Genomic DNA, 16,538 nt, shown 5'->3' with positions numbered 1-16,538 from the left:
AGTTATGGTCAATGTGGCAACTGCCTCCTCAAAAAACCCTCATTTCTCTATTTCTGTAGTGGGAGGAAGTTGGTGAACAATATACATATTATACTTCCTTATGATTATTTCATGAACTAGTTACACTCCAGTAACCTTTGTTTGCATGATTGACTGAAGTTAAGTTCACAGGTTTAATCCCCCATGGCCAGTTTTACATGACACAGTGATAGAAGGAGCCACTCTGTAGTAACCCAATACAAATATTGGTGCAAACTCGTCTGTAAAATTGTTTGTGGATGGCTTATTTGCAATCCATCTTTATCAAAAATAGAAACAAAACTCAAAGTTTTCTTATAACTTACTAGAATCAAATATTATAGAGCTAAAATAGAACTTCATGATCATCTGTGGACTGAGACCCTTTGTTTTAAAGTTGAAGAAGCTGAGGCCCAGAGGAACTCACTGTAAGCACAGACTGCACCCAGGATTGGGTCCCAGTTTGGTTACTAATGAGTTAACCCACTCTGTTTCTAATTGCCCTGCACTATCTCCATTTGTCAACATAATACACTGGGGCATTTCATAATGGATTTGGCAAATCCTGGGAAGTGCCAAGTATGCCTCAGATCAAATGAATAGTTATAAAGAATTGTGAAACCATGACTAGTCTAAAACAATAAAAATTTTAAAAATAAAAAATAGAATTGTGAAACCAATTTTTTTGTTCAGGATTGTCGAATCAGTCTGTGACCTACTAACTAAATGAAAGCTAAGTGTGTACATCTGGGGAGGAAGACTTGCATCAAGCACTCCCTCTCATCCTTGAGTAGTTAAACCAGTGGGAGTCTGAAAAAGAGAACAGAAATCTAATTTCATCAAACCTGAGCATTTTAGTTATCAGTAAATCTTCACTTAAAATTTACAGAAGTACCTTGCCATTTCTCATAAACCCCCTATGCTTACCTTATTTCATGTTTATTTCATAAATTCTCTATGATGTTTGCTAATATTTCTCTCCAAAACAAAAGTGAGAACTGCCTAAAGTGTCCAGATTGTGTTCTGCTGCTGTTCATCTTTGCCTTGCCACCATTTACTTAAGAACAGTGACTCATCCAGGGTTACATGGCCGTTCATTACAGAGTAGTTTGGCTTTTAGAATTCCCATCACTTTTACTTCAGTAATGTATCATGTTCCAGGAAGGAATTACATAGAACAAAAAAACAGTTTTAATTAATTTAGAGAAGAACAGAAATGGAATGCTATTTCTAAGTGATTGAAAGATAGTTGTAATATTATCTGTTCAGGCATAAGCGTCTTTGGTCCGAAAAAAGAACGCTCTTGTTTTCCTCCATTGTGTCCAAACTCAGTAAATGATACCATCACTCCTTCAGTTATTCAAGCCAAAAACTTAGGAATCATCCTTAATTCCTCTTTCTTTCACATCTCACATCTAATCAATTGCTGGTACTACAGCTTCTACTATCACTACCATCATTCATTAGCCACATTTCATGAGAGCTTACTATGTGCCAGATATCTCGCTATGTGCCTTACATCCAAGTCTTATTTGATTTTCACAACACCCTGTGAAATGTCTCATTTTAAAGGTGAGGAAAACTGAAACTCAGAAAGATCTCATAAGTTGCCCAAGGTCACACAGCCATCTGTCCTCACAGGATGGTGATTGGCTCACCTCAAAGCAACTAATTCAAGAACAAGTCCATAGCTGCAATGCCTTTTTGTGATCTAGCCTCTGAAGTCAACAGTGTCACTTCTGCAGTATTCTATTGGTCACACAGAGCCAGCCGTGCATCAGTGTGGGACGGGTAAATATCAGGAGGTGATGATCACTGGGAGCCATCTTGGAAACTGGCTATCACAGATGTCAATAAACCATTGAAACAAAGGAAGAGTCAGAAGTACTGCTTAAAAACCGTTGTCAGTCTACTGGTTGTTTATTGGACAAGCATACCTGGATAGGTGTAAGTTTTGCCAGTTCTTACACTATTTTGGTTTTTAGGTCTATTTTTGTTAAACAGTGTAATTCATTCAACAAATATTTATTGGAGTTTCTACTATGTTCCTAGCAGCATGTGGAGGTCACAGAAGTAGGATGTTTAGTCACAAGCTAATTGAGGGTCTCTGGAAATTGAGCGGATTCCACAAGCAAGCCAAGAATTTAGATTAATATGTGATATGTGATACAGATTTCAAATGCTCTGTGAATTAGAGAAGGGCAGAAACAGTGACTCAAAGTGGTTCTGAAAGGCTTTGTGGAAGCAAATGGAAGGAAAGAGAGGAGAACATAACCTAGTAAGTGACAGTTTTGTGCCAGGTATGGGACAGAGCATTTTATGCCTAAGAACCCTAGAGATGTGTGGTGGGAGTCCCATTTTACACGGGAGGAAATTGAGGCTCAAAGAGGTTAAATAGCTTGCCTAGAGGAATACAATTAGTAAATTAGCTTTAAAATGACCTCATTCTCTGCCTTAGAAAGAAATTATTGGTTGTTCTAGCAGGTCAATAAGGGTACCTTATGGTACTCACAATAGGGTCATGTTTTAAGTATTTTTAACTTTATTCAGATAGGGTTTCCTGTTCTGATTTATGTATTTGTGTATCCTGTTCTAGACTTGAGGTAGCAGAAACTGACCATGGAAGAAATCAAGTCCAGTTTTTTTCTATCTTTGAAAACTCTGGACTTTGTTAAGCAAACTATTATTCCAACAATGGCAGTATAAATTCTTTAGGATTCAGTGATTTTGAGTTCCCCAATTGAAATATATGTAAATTTTATTTTCATTCTTCTAAGAAATTAGGAAATATTGTTACAATTGGTAAAAAGAGTAAATGTCAGGGAATACTAGATTAATAAAGTATGTTACAAGTATTCTGTAAAAGTGGCCCCTTTGGACTTTTCTCATTCAAATCACCAGTAGTTTTCTTTGGTTCTCATTCGTCTTGCCCATCCGTCTCTTCAAGGTTCCCCTTCTATTGTCCAAGTCCAAATGCTCTTGGCCTAACAGTTCTAGTTGATTCCTGTATCATCTGCCAAATATTGATCTCCTAAGTGTTCTGCTGTCACCCTTAGGATTTACTTCCTTGAGGTGTTAGAGTTATGTCCTACAATTGAAGTTCTGTCTTGTATTAATTTTCCTGCTTTTGAGATGGATTTGTGTATCAAGTGTGTTTTTTAATCTGGCCCCAAAATTCATTTGGAGTGGTTCAGTGAGAGTGTTTCAAAGGGCAGGCACATACTTACCTGGCAGAGGAGATACCATGATCAAAGGGCAGGCATGTGGACATTTATTTTGGCAATCCATGGTGGGCTATACATAGCAGGGGGACATGAGAGCTTTCCTGACTCACATGGATTGTTGGGGTTAGAATTAGGGTCCCTTATCAATTTCCCTCAAAGCCAGAACCCAGAGGACACAGGACAGCTTAGTCATTCCTGAAGCCATGTGCTTCATCTAGAAATTATTTTAGGCTATCCAAACTAGTGTTTAAACTGGCTGCAATTGGCCTTTTAAGTACTCTAACTAACCAATCAGGAGCGCAGGGCATTGGGAGGCTGGTATGCAGAAAGAGAAGACATGACTAATTTAGTACACATTAGAATATCATATTCAAAAGATAAGTATTTCTTTAAATCAGGGGCAGTGGTAAGTAAGCCTTGTCCAGTTCAACATACACCCAAGCCAGTGGTTATCTTTAGGAGGAGTGAGGCACAGTGCAGTTACTCAAAGCTATGGTTTGTTCAAGGCTCACTGAGCCCCCTGCCCTCTCCAGGAAGTGGTGTCTGGCCACAGCCTTGTTTCCAGTCACACTGTTCTCAGGCCCTCACCGCCTGCCACAAGCAGCTCTGATCGTGGGTGTCCCACCCTTAATCAGAGTGTGAAGAAAAACCTCTCCTTGTTCTGAAGAGCTGGTTTCTCAGCAAGCAATGGGAGCGTTTCTCTCAAGAATTACTTTTAAAAACAGCAGAAAATACAGTCTGAAGTTTGTAAATTTATAATAACACAGAAAAGTTATCAGCTTTTGTAAAAAGTAAAGCAGAGGTTCCTCTTCGAAGACTTTCCTCCCCATTTAATTAGGAATAAATAGTAACTTCTCTTAGAAGTGAAATTTATTCAAAGACCTGTGCTAACATTCTTAAATATCTGCTAGCCGTGATAAAGAAATCAATGTACTTTATGTTCTTAGCTCCCACAATTTAGCCTCAATATTTGCCCTGGCATGCTTATACTGGTGCAAGCAAGCATTGGGTCATAGCCTGTTCCTCTTCCTTATTTGAAGGTTTTTACTTTTCTCAGCATTCCACAAGTTACTTCCTCCTTCCTTTGTTCTCCTCTGCCTTTGCCTTTTTTAAAAAGTTCTAAGTTGCTAGCCAATCGGGACAAATACAGAATGTGAGGTCCCGTTCCAGCCAATGGAAACCGGACACAGCAGTAGGGTGGACACGTCAGCTTATAAATGACCCTGTCTCCTTTGTTCAGTGTACTCTTGTGGCAAAACTGCTGGCGAGTGTACCCTTTCTGCAGGAAGTAAAAATGGCCTTGCTGAGTAAATTAAATTTATGTTCAAGTGGTATTTCTTTATGGTACCGGGGAACAAGCATTTCAAACGCTTTTAAGAAAAGACTAATGACAAAACAGAAATGGACTTGGTGAGTTGAAAAACACATACACAAACTCAAAGGGCATTTTCTTATTAGTTTGCATTTCCTTGTGCATCCAGTGAACCAACTCCCCAGGAGTTGGATCCATCTCTAAATTCCGCTAGTAACTTCACCTTCAGTAACCGATTGCAGCACAGCTGCTGGTCCAAACTGTGGGTGACCACCCAGGAATTAAAGGTTCCTCATCTCCCAACCCTTTCATCCTTTGTCTTACCAAACCACATGTTTCCATGAACCTGAACCAGGGCCATTCCAGCAAACCCCACTTCATTGACACTGAGAAAGAGTAGAGACAGGCTTGGCTTCAGCCCACCTCCACTAGAGCACTCCCATTGATCACAAAACCCACACCACTACCTCAAATGCTAATAGTTCTTAAAGAATTCCAGGAATTGGCCTTATGAGATAACTAAGATTGCCTCAGGAAGGAATGCTGAACAATTGATTTACAGCCTTGTTGCCACAGGCCACACCACCAGGTGGCCCATTACTCAAGATAACCATAGCAACCAGATCTGCTGACCTGCTTTGCTCAGCCCAGCCTGCATACCCTTCCCCTGTTACCAGTTCCTGCACTTTGCCTAATAAGAAAGCCCTATGACTCTTTTCAGGAGGAAGCCCGGGAATTCTCTCTCTCTTGTGCTGCCTCCCTTTTGTTTGGGCATAAGCTCCAGTGAAGCTTTGTCTATGAAAGCGCTTTTGGCCTCATATCAATTTCTATTGCATTGAGAGTCCAAGAACCCATGATCGGTAACAATGCCAATTGAGGGTAGAAAAAAGAAAAAAAATCACACACAAACCCAAAGTGCTTTTTCTATTCTCTCATTCAACAAGAGTCTAAACAGATGACCTCTGTGACCAAATGTGTGGGGATTTCTCCCAATGAACAAGCAAGCAAGCAATTCAGTGGACACCAGCTGTGTGTCCTCTAATTCAGTTCTATTCTGACACTATCTACCTGGAGATAGCGTCAGATCCCACAGGTTGAAGGCTGAGTCCCCAAGACTTCTTCCTACCTTCAGATGCCAATGGCAAGCCCCAGGTTGTTTCACCTGTGCTTCTGACCGACAGGCTATAAATCAAAGATCCCACAGCCCCTCTTTGGGTCCAATTAATTTGCTAGAGCAGCTCACAGAATTCAGGGAAATACGTTTACCGATTTATTATAAAGTATATTACAAAGGATACAGTTGAAGAGATGCATACAGTGAGGTGTGGGAGAAGAGAGGGACGCGGAGCTTCCATGCCCTCCTGGGCGTGTCACCCTCCAGGAACCTCCACATGTACAGCTATCCAGAAGCTCCTTGAACCCTGTCATTTTGGGGTTTTATGGGGACTTCCTTACACAGCCATGATTGATTAAAGCACTGGCTACTGTTGATTACCTCAACCTTCAGCCCCTCTCCCCTCTCTGGAGGGTTGGGAGTAGGGCTAAATGTTCCAACCTTGTCATCCTGCCTTGGTCTTTCTTATGACCAGCCCCATCCTGAAGCTACCTAGGAGCTGCCAGACCGCAGTCACCTCATTAGCATACAAAAAGACATCACTTTGGAGTTTTTGAGGATTTTAGGGGTTGTATGCCAGACAACAGACGAAAGACCAAATATATATTTCATAGTATCCAGTCCACCCTCTGTCTTGGATCCCTCACATCAAAAGGATGTACAACTCGAAAGATACCGCCAAATTACTAGAATCTCATTCAATCAGTAATAATCAGTCCAGCCCATCATATTATATGAATGTCTCCCAAGGCGAGGCCACTCAGGTTTGCAGGCTTCCATTCAGTCTTGTCAGAGTGCTCTCAGCAAACATATAGCTTCACCCTTTACAGCAGCTGGTATAATTAAGCTAGGAGACAGATATCATTTCTTGCTCTAAGCCTCTTTCAAGGTATTAATATAATACTGGGTTTCTTTCATTTCATAACCCATTTATTCTTTACTCTCACTACTATTTTTCCTTATCTCTATAAACTCCCAAACTTCTCCACCTTTGGATGGGACAATAGAATCAGCCACTGTGCTTATCTAGATTGCAGGCAACAATGCTAGTCTAGCAAGTGCTGCCCCCTCAGTCCACTCCCATTCATGTTAGAAATAAATTTGCGGTGCCACAAAGAAGAATCGAATCAGCACTCCCGCAAAAAGTTTTCTCAGCAAGGCAAATTAACTTCTGTAGAAGGGTGCGTCTCACGGGTGGAGCAATGGCGAGAGCACACAGAACAAAGGAAAGCAGGGGTTTTTATTCCTAATGCAATGAGTTTCTACTACTGTGTCCTGTCTCCATTGGATGGAGCTGGACCACACAATCGAAACTGGTCTTGGTTGGCTAATTTGAAGTGTGCAGGGAGGGGGTTACACTGGCGGGAAGGGCAGTTTTGGGGGTAAGAGCTGTTATGGCAGGAGAGGTAATTTGCAGAGTGACTAAGGGCAACGAGCAAGAAACAGCTGTGGACTATAGACTGGTGGGAAGGTTGTTTACTTCAGTCAGGGGCAAGGAGACATGAAGAACAAGGAAGTTGAGATTGAGAACAAAGAACAAGGGAGTTAACATGCCAAACTTTTGAAGAGAAACTTATTGTATCTGACATTCAGATAGGGTAAGGTCCCATAGGCACAGCAGAATGAGTGGGCTGTTTTTACCACCAGGGAGTATAGCTGCATTTATTGTTAGCCCCAATTTTGCCAGATGGGATAAGGCACAAGCCACCCCTTAGGAGTCCACCCCACAATCAGACCCTTAGGAATTCTGACTCAAAGTTTAAAAACATAGTTGCAGTTTCTTACTTAGGAATTGCCCCTGCTTCCAGCACTTGTAGTTGCAGCCCTGGTCCTAGGACCAATGCATCAGGTAGGGGAAATGTAAAAAAAAAAGTTGAGTTGATGTGGGAAAGAAAAATAAAGAGTGATCATTATACCAATGTACTCCTCCCTTAGCAAGAAATGCATAGTCATACCAGCATCCTTCCACACCTCCTCTTCCCGGATACCTCAGAAAAGCGGAGAAATCTACTGAGTGGGGAAATTCCCTTAGCCCCACTCATGTTGAATGTGAGCACACACTTGCGAAGGCAAATAAGGCAGCTCTTCGTGCTTTCATCTCCCTCTGTTTTAGACAACCAGTGTTTTCATTGCCTGTTCCACTCTCTATCAAACTGTTACTCTGAGGAAGACATCTGTCTGCCCATTGCTGAACATTATAGGCTATATAATGTGTTCCTGGGTCTGAAGAAGTGACAGCCATCCAAATCTGTGCAATATCTTCTGCTCTAGCTTTTATGGCACTCTGAGCAAACTATTACTCTGAGAAGAATATCTCTGCCCACTGCTAGAACATTATGGGCTGTACCGTGTGTTCTTTGGCCTGAAGAAATGGTGTTCAGCTCTCCAAATATGTGCAATATCTTCTGTTCTGGCTTTTTTATGGTATTCTCATCATTCACATCTTCCACCGGGCAAGCAAAGCCCAGTCCAGAATCAGTGTCTACTCCTGTCAAAACCCATTTGTGGCCTCCCAGGGCTACCAGCATCAGCCTCACTTGCCAGCTTGTTCAGGGCTTTCCCACCAGGAAAATCTGCCCCACAGCCATGGGCAATGTCTGTCTCTTTTGCTGGCAGACAGAACAGTTTTTATTGGCATTTTGTGCCTAAGATGGTGCAAAAGAAACATGTCTAAATGCAGCCTATCTCTGCACTGTTGCAGTACCCGTTTATCCACTCATTTCATGGACCCAGGTGGCCACTTCAAGGAAGCACCCAGGGTTGTCTGCTTGTGATATCAATCACTTTCTGAACCAGGATCTTTTTTTTTTTTTTTTTTTTCAAGTCAGAGTTTTGCTCTTGTCTCCTGGGCTGGAGTGCGATGGTGCAATCTCGGCTCGCTGCAACCTCCGCCTCCTGGGTTCAAGTGATTCTCTTGCCTCAGCCTCCCAAGTAGCTGGGATTACTACTTGTGCGCACCACCATGCCCAGCTAATTATTTTGTATTTTTAGTAGAGACGGGGTTTCGCCATGTCGGCCAGGGTGGTCTCAAACTCCTTACCTCAGGTGATCCACCCACCTTGGCCTCCCAAAGCGCTGGGATTACAGGCATGAGCCACCATGTCCAGCCAAGAAAGGAGCTCTTCTGATGGGCATTGACATGTTCTACTTTAATGCACTCCTCAAATTTCCATAGGGCCATTCTCCATATGGGCATCCCTTTAATAAATAAGCCAGGTTTCCACTGCCCTTCTGCCTGACCATGTGGCCAGGCCACTGAGTCAGTAAAAAAATCAAATGCAGGGGCTTTTGCTATTGTTCATTTCTTCAGAATGCAATTCAGCCACCAAGCTAATTTGGTCTTACCTTCTTTGATCAAGAGTGGCATCCTTCCAAACAAGATTGTTCACCTTGGAACTGTCATTTACACACCAAGCAACTCTTTGTTGGTCAGTTGAGAGCTGTTTACGGGGCCCTGTCCAAGTGTCAGTAGAATCCCGCAGTTCCTCACACAGTTCCAGAGTCAGTCCTAGGGGAAAAGAGGCTCCCTGCATGAGAGTATTTCCTCTTTGCACTTCCCAGGGAGGATGCTCCTGTATAAACCATTTCCATTTTATTATGGAAGTGTTCTGGGCACTGCCATCCCCATTTGAATGTTTCTCTGACATCATGTGAGAAAGCATGGGTATTTCAGGTGTCAAGATCATTTTATGTCCCTCAGTCATAGGGGTTAACTTCAGTTAATGTCCCATAGCAAGGTAGTAAATACCCCCAAGTGGAAATTCTCTACTGCAAAGTCCCAGTAGTTGTCACTGGGAGATGCTCACAGACTTCTGAGTAAGCCCCAGTAAACGCTCACAAAGGGGTAGCAAATGGAGAATTTGTCCCTACTGATATTCCAGCTTCTATTCTACAGATTGTGGGCTTGGGTAATCTTACTGGTTTCCCATTTAGCATGTTCAATTAATATTGCTACAAGGGTGTTTTACAATACAAGGTAAGAGAAACATTCCCCAGTCAGACACAATATCCCCATAATACAGTCAAGTGAAAGAGATACAACCACTTCATGTAAAGTGTGTTCAAATGTACCAACTTACCTTAATTTTCTCAATGCTTACTTTCCTAACTGTAGCCTCTATTACGACTTTACCAACAGGTTTTGAGTTTACAGTACTAGGTAGGGGAAGTGTTCCCCACCCAGACATAATATCCAGTTCCATCAAACATTCAGGTAAAGGAGACATAACTTCTTTACATAAAGCCTGTTTATAAACATTCTAAATCTCGTATTCCTACCAACCCTTACTTTCTGTCCCAGTCCCAGAATTTCTCTTCTTCACTCCCAGACCATTTTACCATTTTCTCCTTAGAAAAAAGCTTTGAATCCCCAGCAGAGGGTTGAGCCAAGGGACCTTGGCCCTTTTGTCAATCTTTGTCTTGATTAACCTGCCTCAACACTGCTCCAAGTAATTGTTGGTCAGCTTTCTCATTGTAATCTCTTCCTCTCATTTTTTCAATTTCTCCTAACTGGGATAAATACACCAAACCTGTTTGGAACCCCTTACCGTTAGGAGAACAGCAGAATCTCCCTACCAACCTTCTATAGTGATGACCTTTGTTTTAACCCCATCAATTTCCACTTTATTCATCCCATTTTTTAATAGCCCTCTAAAGACTCTATCCTGCTTAGATGAGTCCCATGACTCTCCTTTCTTTTTCCTCTTAGTTTCACCCCATCAATGTTTTCTTCGTTCACCTTATTTCTCAATAACCATTTAAACTTTCCACCTTCCTGGGATGAGTCCTGTGACTCTCCCCTCTGCCTTTCCCCAGTCTCTTGTTAATTTCGCTCATGTTTTCATTGGTACCCATACAAAAGAGGCTCCCTTAGCCACAGCATTTGTCATGACCTGGGTAATAGGCATATTCAGTCATCATAAAGCCAGTCCCACATGGTCTACATAGGAAGCAAATGAGCTGCTGCTTCAGGGTACACCACTTGGCATTTATAGGTGAAATTGGACAGTCCCCTTCTCAGGGTAAACAGGTCCAGTCCACCACGCTGGCCATTCCCTTGGAAATAACCTCCTGTGTGTCTGGAAATCTACCTTTCCATCTGTGATTGTTCAATAATGAACTGCAGGTCCTACCTCAACCAAACATGCTCTTCCACTCTTGAGCATTTAAAACCAAAGAAACTGCTCTGACAGTTCCTTCACAGTATACCCTCCAGTTTCAATAGTTTATCAGTTTTACCCTTTCCCCACATTGACTACCCTTCCTGATAACCACAGGTTGTGTAACTGTCCAGCGGGTTCATCTTGCCCGCTGTCTAGATAGAGCTGATTTATCAATACAGGGAAATTGCAATAGAAAAAAAGTAATTCACACAGAACCAGCCGTGCGGGAGAGCGGAGTTTTATTATTACTCACATCAGTCTCCCAGAAGACTCGGGGATCAGAGATTTTAAGGATAATTTGGTGGGTAGTGGGCCTGTGAATCAGGAGTGCTGATTGGTTGGCTCTGGAATGAAATCATAGGGAGTCAAAGCTGTCCTCTCATGCTGATTCAGTTCCTGGGTAGGGGGCCACAGAACTGGTTGGCAGGTCCAGGTGGGGCCATCCAGTTGTTAGAAATGCAAATACCTGAAAATATATCTCAAAAGGCCAATCTTAGGTTCACAATAGTGATGTAAGTTGCAAATCTTATGACCTCCAGAATAATGGCTGGTAACATTTAGAATTCCAGCCCCTCTCATCCGTACTTGGTGGCTGGTGGCCTTTCATTCGTTTTACAAGAACAGTTTAGCTTTTGGGAAGGGCTATTATTTAAACTATAAATTAAATTCCTTCCCAAGGCTAGTTTGGTCTATGCCCAGTAATGGACAAGGACAGTTTAGAGGTTAGAAGCAAGATGGAGTTGGTTAGGTCTGATATTTTTCACTGTCATAATTTCCTTAGTTACAGTTTTGCAAAGGCAGTTTCAATCGTAAAGGTACTTCATTGTCCTTGCATAATTTTTCCTTGGGGGTCAGCTTTGAGGCTAGTGGCCTGGGCTCAGACAGACAAAGTCTAACCTAGCATTCTCCTTTAATTTCATTTAGCTATTAGAGATAAACACCAAAGAATTTAGTATTTCACTTTTTCATATTAGTCTGCATACCCTCATGCAACCAGTGAACCAACTCCCCGGGAGTTGCATCCATCTCTGAATTCCACCAGTAACTTTTACCTTTAGTAGCTGATTGCAGCACAGCTGCAGCTCAAAACAGTGGGAAACCACATGGCCACCCAGGAATCAAAGATTCCTCATCTCCCACCTTTTTGACGCAGGATTTTTCTTGGCCACTTTGCCAATCAGGGACCTCCACGGCCAGCAACGCCCCCCTACCTGGCCTTTGCTTGGCCATGGGCCTGCTGAGGCGTCAGGCCCACTCACCCCACCTGTGCTATGGCTTGTACCTGCGTCCAGCAGTTCCCAAGCTCCTGTCCTTATCCACGAAGAATGAGGATACGCTGACAATTTGAAGGGGGAGGATGGATAGGGAAGAATTTTATTGAGCAGCAGAACAGCTTTCAGCAGAGAGGGGACACAGGGGTGGCCCCCCCACCCCTGCAGTCGGGTGGTTTGTCTCTCTCAGTGTGGCTGGGTCCATGGTATTTTATGGATTCAGAATGGGGCGTGTGTGCTGATTGGTTTGTGAGTATGCAGAAAAGGTTAAAGCGAAGACACCACTCAAAGGTGGGCACAACAGTGTAGAAAACCAATTAGGGAAGGGTAGGTATATGTAAAATAGGTGAGGGGCGGGGATCAATCAGAGGAAAGCGCACCAAACAGGAAGACAAGTTCTCAATCCAGTCCATGGATTTACCCGGGACATGTAGGTAGGCTTTAAACTGTCTTCAGCTTGAAGGTCGGTTTCACTGAGGACTCGCCCCTATCTGTCTAGGCATTTTGTCTGCCTCCTGCTGCTGTCACTTTCATTCTTTCTCTTCCCAAACCACATGTTTCTGTGAGCCAAGTCCATTCTAGCAAACCCTACCTCATTGAAACCAATTCATAGTTTGGAAAGAAAACAAAACTCACAAAGTACTTTTCTACTCTTTCAAGATGATTTCTGTGACCAAATGTGTGGGGATTTCTCCCCAACCAACAAGCAAGCAAGCAATTCTGCAGTGGACACCAGCTAGGTGTCCTCTAATTCAGTTATGTTCTGACACTATGTACCTAGAGATAGCATCAGATTCCACAGGTTGAGGGCTTAGTCCCCAAGACTGGCCCCCACCTTTAGATGCCAATGGCTAGCCCCAGGCTGTGTCACCTATGCTTCTGACTGACTAGCTATAAATCAGGGATCCCAGGGCTCCCTCTTTGGGCCCAATTAATTTGCTAGAGCGCCTCACAGAACTCAGGGAACCAGTTACATATACCCGTTTATTATAAAGGATACAGATGAAAAGATGCATAATGCTGGGGCACGGAGCTTTCCTGTCCTCTCTGGACAGAGGCACCACCATCCGGGAAACTTCACAAGTTCAGCTATCCAGAAACTCTCCGAACACTGTCCTTTTGGGGTTTTATGGAGGCTTCATTATGTAGGCATGATTGGTTAAACGATTGGCCATTGGAGATTAATTTAACCTTCAGCCCCTCTCCCCTCCTTGGAGGTTGGGGATGGGGCTTAATGTCCCAACCCTCTAATCCTGCCTAGTCTTTCAAGGCTACCAGCCTCATCCTGAAACTACCTAAGGGTTCCAGCCATCAGTCAACCATTAGCATACAAAAAGACATCATTCTGGAGTTTCTAAGGATTTTAGCAGTTGTATGCCTGGAAAGAGGGTTGAAGACCAAATATATATTTTATAGTATCACAGACCTGATCATCAAAGTTTCACTATCCTTCAGCTTTGGCTTTTGGCTTTTCATATAAGCTTGAGTGTGCTGGCTAAACATTGTCTTTTAGGAATGCACAGCATAGAAACTCTAGCGACTTCAGTGGCAGTCATAAGAATTGGAATCATTTCAGGGGTGGTAGTTGAAAAGCAGACACGAAATTAGCAGGTTTAGAATAGGGGAGAAACTTTAGCATTGAATTACATGAGGCAAAAATATCTTTGAGGGACAAATTTTGAATTTTGACATCTTCAAATCAGTCAAACTTGGTTCATATTATGCTTCAGAACTAACCATTCTTTTCTGTAGATTCTTTAAAAAGCCAAAAGTAGATAAAGATTTCTAAGAATGAAGCAGTTGAGGATAGAATTCCAAAAATAATGCTGTTCCATTGTATCACCCCAGGTACAAAACACACACACACACACACACACACAAACACACAAAATCTATACCCTGGGAAACAGTGACTTGGATTGCAGTGAGATTTAGCGAATTTAAAAGGCATCATATATCAGTGCCCAGAATTCTCCACTTCACTGTCTCTTTCTAGGACCAAGGTTTCCTGGCCATTTTATTACCAATCACTTCTTTTGAATTTCTGGATACAATTGTCTTAAGGTGAAGTCCCCTGCTGCATGTAACTTCCTGTCCTTAATCAAGGGGAAAAAAAGAGATAGATGTCAAGGGAAGAGAAAGAAGAATTGAATATCTCGTCTTCCCTCCTATACCCATTAGTGTCTGTATTCATTTTCTCTTAAGCGCCCCAAGCATGAAAGTCACAGGTTTCTCTGAGAACCACATTTAGAAAATTAATAATAATAAGTGACAGCCACTGATCTGCTTTTATATATATATTCATATAATTTTAGAAATATCTCTGAGATAGATTCTATTATTACTGTCACTTTCTAGATGATGGATGTGGGTCCACAGAGGATAACTTGCCTACAGTGATAAAACTGCTATATTATAAGGTCTAGATTTGAACCCAGATAGTCTGACTTTAGAGCCCACATTCTTTACTGTTTTATATGGACTCTCATAATATATGGTAATACTCAATAGAATCTAGTTTATTGCTTTAAATAAGGAGACAAGCTATCCCCAATGACCAAAAATATATCTCATTTATGTACTTGTTTCCAATTTTCAATCTCGAGATTTATTAACTCCTGCCAACTCTCCACTGTAAAGGTACCCTGTTTTCATTGTAATTGATAAGTAATCTGAAGGTCATATTTTAAGACTCTATGAATATACTGTGTTTCCCTTTCACCCACTGGATTTTAGCATTCTTCGATGATTCTCTTCTTGCCTAAATCAGCTGTTTCCTTGGTGATGGCATCTTGGTAATCTTTTGGTGAATGGATATATTAGATTTGAAGTAGTCCTTTTAAGACATCTTTTGGTGAATGGATGTATTACATTTGAAGTAGTCCTTTTAAGACATCACTCTAAACAAGTCTTGTTGTTTTATATTATTTCTCAAACAGCACTGTATGTGGCATAGTTTCTAATATTTTCATGTTGCCTCTTCTTCCCTTTCCTCTATCAAAAGCCAGCCTAAAAATGTATGGTTTTAATAAACCTACAAATAAAGTATTGAACTGGGAAGTATAAGTTCTCTAGAGTTCCAGAAATATCTGGAGAAAAAAAAAACTGGAAAGAAGAAACCTGCGTTAAATTTTATAATAACACTGAAAAAAGTCTTTAAGAGGGTCACTTTTTTAATAGTGCCTTGGCCAGCAGAGGGCAATATATTACCAGCCCTAGTTAAACCACTTTTGCTGACGCATAAACTGCCCACATTGCACTATTTTCCAGCTAGAAACATAAAGCAATAGAAAAGTTTGGGGATTTTTTGAAGCTCTAATACAACAATAAATTTCTTTTAGTAGCTGAAAACCACTTTACACATGATAGAAAAAAAGTAATTGTATAGACAATGGATTTCTGTCCTTAAGATGAAAGCCCAGTGCCACTCATCTGCCCTTAATAGGGTATGTCCTTTAGGGATAGTTTTTGTTTTGTTTTGTACTAGTGATTATCACAAGAGTTACTTTTGTAAAGTATTCACAACTACAGTTATCCTAGTGGTAGAAAGAAAGTCTTACATTTTAGTATGTGAAAGTTTTTATTACTGTATCTTTTAGTTTTTCTTTAACTTTTTTTAATCATAGAAATTGATGGACATAGTTTTAAAAGTCAAATGACACTGAAAAGCTTGTAATAAAAACATGTTATGTCTATTAATAAATGTAATTTAAAGTATTTTCACCTAATGAAGACAGTATAGGAGAAATCACCTCTATCCTCGACTATAGTCACTTCCTCCTGTCAGTGTAACAACTTACGCTACATATCCCTTCCACTTAAGTGATAATTTTTTTTTTTTTTTTTTTTTTTTTGAGATGGAGTCTCGCTCTGTCGCCAGGCTGGACTGCAGTGGCGCGATCTTGGCTCACTGCAACCTCCAACTCCCTGGTTCAAGAGATTATCCTGCCTCAGCCTCTCGAGTAGCTGGGATTACAGGCACGCGCCACCACGCCTAGCTAATTTTTGTATTTTTAGTAGAGACAGGATTTCACCATATTGGCCAGGATGGTCTCGATCTCCTGACTTCGTGATCCACCAACCTCGGCCTCCCAAAGTGAAGAGATAGCTTATAATAACCATTCCCTCTTTATTCAGCTCTCTTCATCAGGGGGAGCATGTACTTGTTTTTATCTTCTAGAACAAGTGGTTTGTTACTAAATCTTCAGCAGCTCCACTACTCCCTGCCCTTCATTGGTTTGGAAGGTACATTCTGTCTCTCTCTCTTTCTCTCTCTCGCTCTCTCATGCACACACACAAAGCTTTCAAGTAAAATAACTCAAGGCATTGTCTTTTTTGTTAAATTACTATGTTTATTGTCATCTTTTTAGAAATCAGTGCTACACATATTCTTCATTTATATTTTTTATGCATCATTTATCTATTGCTGCATACTTA

General features: G+C 41.5%; 1 protein-coding gene across 20 annotated transcripts in view; it reads left to right on the top strand.

Moving 5' to 3' along the window:
- The window catches only part of CASK (calcium/calmodulin dependent serine protein kinase), a 409,365-nt gene that overhangs the window by 202,385 nt on the left and 190,442 nt on the right, over window positions 1–16,538 (top strand). The gene's annotated exons all lie outside the window — the stretch shown is intronic.

This window comes from Pan troglodytes, chromosome X, assembly GCF_028858775.2.
Source record: "Pan troglodytes isolate AG18354 chromosome X, NHGRI_mPanTro3-v2.0_pri, whole genome shotgun sequence".
NCBI classification, from domain to species: domain Eukaryota; kingdom Metazoa; phylum Chordata; class Mammalia; order Primates; family Hominidae; genus Pan; species Pan troglodytes.
Note: the sequence above shows the minus strand (reverse complement) of the source record. Positions and strands in the feature narration are given on the sequence as shown.